Here is a 9,537-nt window from a genome sequence, read left to right as displayed (position 1 = left end):
AAATCAAAAGAAAATGATAAAAACTTCAAAAATAAAATCCTTCGAGAGGTAGTTATATTACTACACCTACTAGTTAGGAAAATTTGAAAACTTAAATTTGGACATGTTTTGCAAAAAGTGTAGGGAAAATGTAAAACGGCTATAACTTTTGCATACGATGTCGGAAAAAAACGTATAATATATCAAAAAATTTAGCACGAAAATTCGCATCCGATGGAGACTGCCTACGGCCTGTTTGGAATTTTTTAGAATCCTCAAATTCCAAAAGGAAAAAAAGATATGGTCAAATTTCAGTTTTTTTAAAAAAAATTGGTTAAATCTAGTCAAACTACTTATTCAAGAAGTATTAATGTTACTACATAATTATTAAAGAATATTAGTGTTACTAAATAGTTATTTCAATTTTTTGAATTTTGGTCAAATCTGGTCAAACTATGGTCAAACTGTGGTCAAACTATAGTCAAACTTATTCAAGAAATATTAGCGTTACTAAATAATTACTGTTTTTTTAGAATAATAGTTTCAAACTCAAATGGTGAAATGTGTGACTTCATGCTCAAGCTAAACTCCTGAGGGTTAAGAGGATTAACATCTTAGTATTGTCAAGAAAACAACAAGTGCAGACTTGGAAACGAAGGAGAATAGAACCGAAAGTTAAGCGTGCTCGGGCTGGAGTAGTGAGAGAGATGGGTGACCGGTCAGGAAGTTAGATGATTTGGAATGAGTGATCCACACTTGAGCAGTTAAGAGAAGTGATTAGAGACTAAATCATCAAATAATTCAGAAAAAATAAAAATCAAAAAAATCAAAAAAATTTCAAAAAATTTCAAAAAAAAGTTTCAAAAAAACCCTTTAGTATCGGTTGGTAACACCAACCGATACTAAAGGTCCCCCATACCAGGGCGTGAGCTCACGCCACGTGGTGGCACTTTAGCGCCGGTTCGTGCCGAACCGGTACTAAAGGGGGGGGGGGCTTTAGTGCCCACACTTTAATGTTGGTTCCATAACCGGCACTAAAGGCCCTTACAAACCGGTTTTAAAGCTCCGTTTTCTACTAGTGAATGGTGTAGATGCGGAACCACTACGCGTAAATGCATGCAGTATGTTCAGCGTCAGGGACTTTTTGGGTAGATCGCCGCTATAGATCATGGAACCAACTTTCCTCCTAATAGAGCAAGTCAGGGGCTTATGTATGGCCTGATTGTATGACGAAGAAGCACCAGCCGTTTGATAAACTTATATATTTTCCCTAATAGGTTGCATTATTTAGTGTATTGTGCACTTTGATCATCTGGCGAAGACGAGTGTCTCCAAACGTTCATCACTACAACACACAAGGATCAATAAGCAGGGACTTGACATGACCGGCAGACTCGGCACGCAATATTGCGTTTTGGCTACGTGCACGCGTTGATTCCGGTCGGCGATCTACATATGCTGTTGTCGTGCAACATGTGGATGCAGACCGGACTGATGACGGTGGCGCAACACAATAGGAGGCGAGGGTGTGCGTCGGTGCAACAATGGCAGTTTGACCCGGGATACTTGCGTAAGAGAGAAGTGACCGGGCAGCGGCAACTTCAAGGATGCCGGCAAATGGGCCGAAAGTATATCGATTCAGGCGATGCTCGATTGATTTTTCTTTTCCTGCTTGATTGATGAAAGGCATTAAACTTTAGCAATTACCAAGCTTCTCGAGTCAAACTCTGAGCCGAATCATATTAAGCGGTGCATCGACTTAATACTATACTTTAAACTTTGTAGTACGATGTACCATAAAATAAGTCACATATTATCATGCAAGAGGAAATATATAACTTTTTCCTAGTAATATTACTTCCATTCTTACTAGGGAAAGTATTTAAAGTAATTGTGGGTATGGTGATCTAATCTGAATGTCATCTTTGCCATTTATAAGTTATAACAAAAGTGGCCATCAAGATTGAGGAGGAACCATTTGCCAAACAATTATGTATAATTTACTAATGTGCGCATTTTTCATTTGATGCCTCTGTAGATGTAGTGACCAAAAGATCACAAAATCTTTGATTTTATGAACCAAATATTATATGGTCCATTTAACGTGTTACTTCAAATGCTTCAGGACATCATTGGTGAACTTTGCAAGGGAGTGCACGACCTTGGCAAACAAGATGCAGGTATTCTTGCTTGCAAAAGGATGCAATGAACATGATGAAGACATAACGTTTACTAATTTTGCAAATCAACTTCAAGACACTATAATATGGAACGGGAATCAAATAGTTCGATCAATTTCCACATATATCCTTCTCGTTTGATTACCAGTCCTGGCCACTCAGACAATCACAGCCATCCAATCAAGGATGTAGCATGATCAGATGGCTCGAAATACACAAATTGTTTATTACTCCCTCCGGTCGTTTTTGGACTGCATATAAATTTTGCCTGAAGTCAAAGTATCTATTGTTTGACCAAATATACATAAAAAATTAACAACATTGACAACCCCAAATCAATATTGTTACATTCGTTATGAAATATAGTTTCATAGTATACGTTTGGTATCCCAGATGTTGATATTTTTTTAATACAACTTTGGTCAAACTTGCAATGTTTGACTTGACACAAATCTAATACGTAGAGTAAAAAGGGCCAGACAGTGCATTAAGCCAAAAAAATGGTGTGCATATTCCAAGTGCACGGGGCTAACGTAGACAGGTTTACATCCGTCTTAAACGATGCTGTGCTTTCTAAATCCTACATATGTGGATGTAGTTTTGATGGGGGTTCTTGTGTGAGATCTTACCTTAGGCAAGATCATGATTGATTTTTTTGAACAAAAATACGTGTTCAAATATCCTGAAAACAATTGTACACACACATCAGTGTTTGATGTATAACCTCAAAAAGTTTCAGCTCCTAATTCGACTTACATTAATAGAAACAAAAGAGAAGATAAAATTAGATGTGAATAGTGTCAAAGTACTTTCACCCAAAGCTTTCACTATTCACATTCATGTTTCTTAATATCTATATGTACATCGAGTTTTAAGCTGATTTTTTTAAAGTTGTAAACATACTCCACATGGAGGTTGTCAAATAATTTCAGATTTTTTCAAAATGTCTAAATATATTTATTTATTTTTGAAGTTGATCTTACCTAATGTGTGATCTCATACAAATCTGCCCCAGCTTTCATGCATAGTACAGGTATAGTGCGAGCTTATCATCAGATTAGCTGGATCTACGGTTAAGTTGCCTCCTTGGAGATCGCAAGGGGTAGATCACTGTGCTCCAAATCATGACGTCGATCAATTTTTCACTAAGCATGTCGGGCGGACACGAGCTCAACAAATAAATTATAGTAACTTCGATGGTGCGCCATTGTCTCAGTCGACAGTGGCAACAGTGGTCTGAACGGCACGCCACGCGCACTGACTTGACACTGAACAACTCGTCTTTTTTTTTGAACACAAGGAAGGCGCATTCAGGCGCCAAATTTCATTCAACTCATTTGCAAAGTACAGCGTGTATTACAAATCCTTCAACCTGAAAGTCTTGAAGAGAAAGCATAGAAGGACAAGGGGAATGAGCTGAATTTGTACAACTAAAAACAGGTTCTATTCTTGAATTGAGAACCTGGTGAGCACAGTTGTGGGCAATGCTATTGATATTCCTGGGAATGTGATAGATAGCATCAAGTTCACTAGAAGAGTCCTGCATGAAACTACTTATTTGAGGTCGACATCTCCAAGCTATAGAGTTATCCATAATATTCCTGGAAACCACCATCTTTGCCAAAGAAAGGTTGTCTGTGAGGAATGACACATTATGGAGTTGTAACCTGCAAGCCACCTTGGCAGCAAATTCAAGGGCCAAGGCTTCAGCCACAAGAGGGGAATGCGTAGAGTTAGCAGAAGCGTGTATCATGATTTTTGTGTCAAAGTCATCTCCAGGAATAAAAATGAAAATTCCAATTCCTGTTGCTTGAAGATCACTTCTTCCTGGAATGTGGTTGTTCTTCCAGGAGGCATCAGAATAAACTTTTGTTCCTGAAATTATCGCATCAGACTTTATAGTTGATCCTTGAAGAGGCTGTCCCATTTGTTCAGAACCTGTATGAAGAGTAGGAGAGGAAGGATTGACTTCCTGCAATTTTTGTTCATGAAAATCCTGCAGAGAAGAGATAGCTAGTGCTGCATGTTGCACTTGATGAGGTAGTGAAAATTTCCTGCAAAAAAGAACCTCACACTACTAGAAAAACCCCTACTAATGGCGCACCTAATATGGCCATTAATGGCGCATCTGTGGTGCGCCATTAACAACACGCCATTAGTAATTTTTACTAATGGCGCACCACCTGGTGCGCCATTAGTATCTGGTATACTAATGGCGCACCGCGGGTGCGCCATTAGTATAGGCTAGCGTGCGCCATTAGTATGCCTCCCAGGGGCCATGTATACCCAGGTGCTTTGGCATACTAATGGCGCACCACCACTGGATCCGCCATTAGTAACCGCAGCATACTAATGGCGCACTACCCAGTGATGCGCCATTAGTATGCACTGTCATACTAATGGCGCACTGTCCTGTGATGCGCCATTAGTATGAATATCAGTTTTTTTTTATCTTTTTATTTTCTGTTTTTTGCACAGGTTACAAAATGTATAGTTTGACAAAATATAGACAGCACACATCAAGAACAGATTCATCGAATACAATAGAAGATTAGTCTTTGAATACAATTCATCATATTAGTCTCCGAATACAATTCATCATATTAGTCTCCGAATTAAAAAGACCGAACAAAGATAGAACATTATATTACAAGTCTCGAGACCGCGAGTAGCGAGTTTGTCTTCACATTACAAGTCGATATCGATCATCTAAACTACCATCACATAGAAGAGAGCTGCGGTCATCACGATGAAACTCGTCTTCATCCGGTTCCTCCAACGCTCCCTCCCCTCTCCCGCTAGATAGCGGGCGTATCTAGATTCGGCCTCGGCCCTAGTGGTGTACCCTTTGTAACTGTTACCGCTGAATCGGTGAACCTGTCTCCGACACTCCTCCCAGTCATCGTAGACTCCGGGAACCTTACCCTTGTACACGACATACGTCGGCATCGCTATGCACTAGCCAAACGAAACGATAGTACCAATTCACAGACAATACATAAGCAATATATAATTATGCAACAGAACAATCGGAAGAGAAAAGGAAGACATTAATAGCATCGATTACATCTAAGTTGAACGACTCTCGAAACCAAAGAGACATACTACAAGTTCATTAAAGTTTAATTACAACATGAGCCAATCGATGTTTCAGAACTAGACAACTCGACTCAAGGGACCGGAGCGTGGATGAAGCCGCCGTCTATCGTGGGAGTCATGAAAGAACGGGCGTTGTCATCCTGCATTTGTAGCATTGTGTCGAAGTCACTGTTGGACGGTTGATTTCTGAGGTAGAACTGCCCCGAGGTACGAAGGACATCTTGATGGATGATTTCCGCAAACTCCGACTGGATGCGAAAGAATTCTTGTCGGAGGTCCGCGTCCTGGATTGCCGACACGCTCGCGGCCCAATCTTTGAGTTTACTCGGTAGCAGAAGTTGATGATGGTCCCGTACGATGGCCCGCATGTGATGGATGGCGTAGTAGGCACCCTTCTGACCGCCAGGCGGCTGCTTGACGCAGCAGAACGTCGTATTGTGGGAGAACACGTGCTTGCCGTACTTACGAATAGGCCTGGTGAAGGTGCCTCCAGATTGGGCGTAGCCGGGGAGAACATCATCAAGAACCTTCTTGACATTTGTGTAGTCTACGTTCGACTGACGGTCCGGGTCGAAATACGTGGCCATGGAATATTTGGGGCTTAGGAGGATGAGCGTGCAACGTGTGTCACTGCAGAAAACACGGAATGTTAAAAGAAAAACGATCGAAAAGTAAGAATTCATATGTTACGGGCTGGTTGAGGGGAGGACTTACTCGGGAAAGTAAGGCACGAGGAAGTTATCCTTATCTTGGTTTGCCAGAATGACGCCTTCGAGGTAAGAACTCGCGACTTGCCGGTCCCCAGAGCTGCCCAAGATCTTGGCACGCATGTAGAAGGGGTCGACTATCACGATGTCCGGGGTCTTGTCGCGAATGATCCGCATCTCCATACTCAGCGAAAATAGCTGAACGAAGGTGTAGTGCAGCGGATGAAGGTTCAACATAGCGTGGATGTCATCAAAACGCAGGACGATCGTACGCCCGATGGAGTTATCCACAAAGCCCTTGCCCTCTGGCACCTTGGCCACGAAACCCGGGTATGCCACATCCTTCTCCCTAAGATGCCGCTTCTCCAAAGCAAGAACACTGTCATGCAGACTCCGCATAGCACCGGTTGCAGCATTGAGCATATTTGTCGGTAGCATCGCCCTACCCGCCACATGCACCCTCCTCGAGATATCCTGCGGTGAAGGTGGCCCGTCCTGAGCACGGATCGTACTCGGTGCCGGCTGGCTCGCACCCTTCTTAGTCTTTCTTTTGCGTGCCTTCTTCTTCTCCTGTAATGGGACCGAGTTCTGCTCACAGACCGCCTTCTTGAGTGTGTTGGGGCTGATAATATTTCGCACCTCGCCTATCTGAGGCTCGGTGAAGTCGGCAGCTGGAGGCGTCTCCTGAGAGCTGAACGCCAGACGGCGCCTGTTGCAACTTGGCTTCTCCGCGGTACGAGCTAGATCGCACACGTCTTTTGTTGGGTTTGGTTCTTGAGAAGGAGGCCCCATGAAGTCGCCATCGTACCCATGCTCGGCAAAGTACTGATCGACGTTGCCAAATGTATCATCGTCGTCGTCGTCGTCGTTCTGATCCTGTGCCATATGCATGTTTGGATCCAGTGGCATAGGGATGTCCGGCACCGTTACGGCGGTCTTGCCATGGGGCCGACTTGGCGCCGGCACGACTGGCGGTGTTGTCTTTGGGGTGGTGTCCCCCGCCCCCAAACGAATCTGGCTCTTCGGCCAAAGCAGGGGCCAGCTCAGGCAGGCGCTGAGGGTCATCACGTCATCATCGTCGGCCCCGACGGGTCCAATCGGAGGTAACAAGTCGTCGCAGCCTAGCAGCACCCGAACCAGTTGAACCCTAAACAAGTTGGGTGGCATCTGGGTACCGTGGAACAAGGGGTTGCCCGGTTGAACGATTTTGCCCTTGGCGACATCGACCAACTCGTTGTTCACGAAGTGGAGGAGAGTGCACGGAACGTCGGCGGCGCCCTGCGAAAACATGTAGGGCGTCAGGGATGCCCAGTCAAAGGCAAGGAGATGAAGTCCTCGGCCGAGAGAGGCTTAATTAGTTACCGTGATGATGGCGTCGAGCTCGGCTAATGTCGAGGCACCGCCAACGGCGGGCGTGCAGTTGACGGAGCGGCCGCTTGCTGAAGAGGTGCCGGCTGGCGTACACCCGGGTGCATTAAGCTCCCGTGCCGGCGTCGGAGACACCAATGCCGCCTCCGCCGGAGGCACCAATGGCCCCGCCATCGCATTATGCGAGTTGCTGGCCGTGAAGCTAGGAATCGGGGGCGGCCCCTGTTGGCCGCCCGCAATCCACGCACTCAACCCCGAGATCAAGGTAGGCACAAGGGCGGTGATCGTCGCTCCGAGTCGTTGTTCCACTTGCTCTTGGACAATCTCCGGAATCCGCGCCACCTGTGCCTTGAGTTCTTGAACCTCTCGCGCCTGGCTTTCCGAGCTGGTCTTTTTCTCCTTCCGCACACCAGCGGTATAGTATGACCCCCATTTTGTCGACAAGCCTTTGCCGGCCACACGACCAGCTGACGTCGGCTTACTGAGCTTATCCTTGTTCTTCATTATATTCAACCCCCTATTTAGAGTGGTGTCCCAAGGGTTGCTCTTAGTCGACCCCGCTCTACTGCTTTCAGTCGCCTGCGGAAGGAATGTGAACCATTTAGAAATTCGGCTTCATTAATTAGAATGCAACCATATGGAGCTAATTACGCGGGGGTGTATTCCTTACCAGAACAAGCTCAAGCCGCCTGGTCTTCGGATCCGTGGTAAGCTCCTTTGTTTTCGGGTCCTTCTTGTACCGGGCCCTGACAAAGTTCCTGGTCTGCTTGTCACCGTATTTATCGAAGAGGGGCGGTAGGCCTTGCTCGGCACGGTCCGCCTCCTCCTTGTCCCATATAGGCTCCGCCACTCTGTAACCGCCGGGACCGAGTGTGTGGTCCCCTATGTTCAGCTCCCGCATTTGTTTCCCCCCACTCACTTGATTGGGAGCTTGCGGTGCTCGAGCAATTGATCTTGAAGTCGTTGTAGTCATCTTCGGTGATCGAAGGATTTTTCTCCTTGATCTTCTCATAACTCTCACCTTTCTCTATCATTCTCTTCACATTGCTTTTCCAAGTAGACAGGGCCTTGCTCATCTTCGTGAGGGCAGCATTGTTCACTTTATTCCCTTTGAGGCTTGTGTTTTCGAATTCAGCGGGGAACTTGTATCGTTCGTGCAGCTTCGTGAAGAGGAGGTGGCGCAAATTCCCTCGGTCAGGATGCCTCAGGTTCTCGGTGTTGATCGAGACGGTGCTCCGGACAATGCACCCGAGCTGAAGCGAGTACCCCTTGACTATTCGTTCGGACGCCGTTGGATTCCCGTTGGAGTCCACTTCAGTAACTTCCTCCTTGAGGGTGCGGAGCACGATCGGGCGCCGGTCCTTCCGTTGCCTCTTCGGCTGGCTGCTATCTGTGCGTGCGCCGCCATCATCAGTGGTGGCATCCTTGGCGGCACCATCAGTGGTGGCATCAGTGTGGTCATCCTCGGCGGCACCATCCGTGGTCTCAGGATCGGTGGGGAAGGCGGCGGCCTCATACAAGTGAGGTTGTTCCTCCATCTCCTGGGACAGCTCCCAAAATGCCTTGAACCAACGCGTGAAGGGTACGACAGAAGCTTATGCTTGAACCAACGCGTGAAACATGAGTTGTGCTCTTTGAGTGTATCTCCGTCCGTCCTTTGTTGGCCTCGGTCATTGTACGTCTTTTTAATAAAGGTTTTGTGCTCTACCACCCAAGGATCGACCACGTCTATGTGTTGTAGCGCGACTAGGTTTGCTCTTTCAAAGTCGGCGAGTCGACCCTCGAAGTCGACATGCATTTCGCGGCGACCCTCACGGTGACCCCATCCAGCGAGCCTGCCGAGGTGCCTGTTGACGGGCAGACCAACGGGGTTCTCGATGCCTAGATAATTCGTGCAGTAGGAGATGCACTCTTCGGTCAGAAAGCCCCTGGCTATGCTTCCTTCTGGACGTGACATGTTGCGAACGTATCCTTTGATGACACCATTCATCCTTTCGAACGGCATCATGCTGTGCAGGAACGTCGGCCCGAGTTGGATGATATCCTCCACTATATGGACCAGCAGATGCACCATAACGTCGAAGAATGCGGGCGGGAAGTACATCTCAAGATCGCATAGTATCACCACGATCTCTTCCTGTAGCCTTCTGAGTTGCCTCACGCCAATCGACTTCCGAGAGATGACGTCGAAGAAGTTGCATAGG

The sequence above is a fragment of the Triticum dicoccoides genome, chromosome 3A, assembly GCF_002162155.2.
Source record: "Triticum dicoccoides isolate Atlit2015 ecotype Zavitan chromosome 3A, WEW_v2.0, whole genome shotgun sequence".
NCBI lineage: Eukaryota > Viridiplantae > Streptophyta > Magnoliopsida > Poales > Poaceae > Triticum > Triticum dicoccoides.
The sequence above is the reverse complement of the archived record's forward strand: the minus strand, read 5'-3'. Positions refer to the sequence as shown.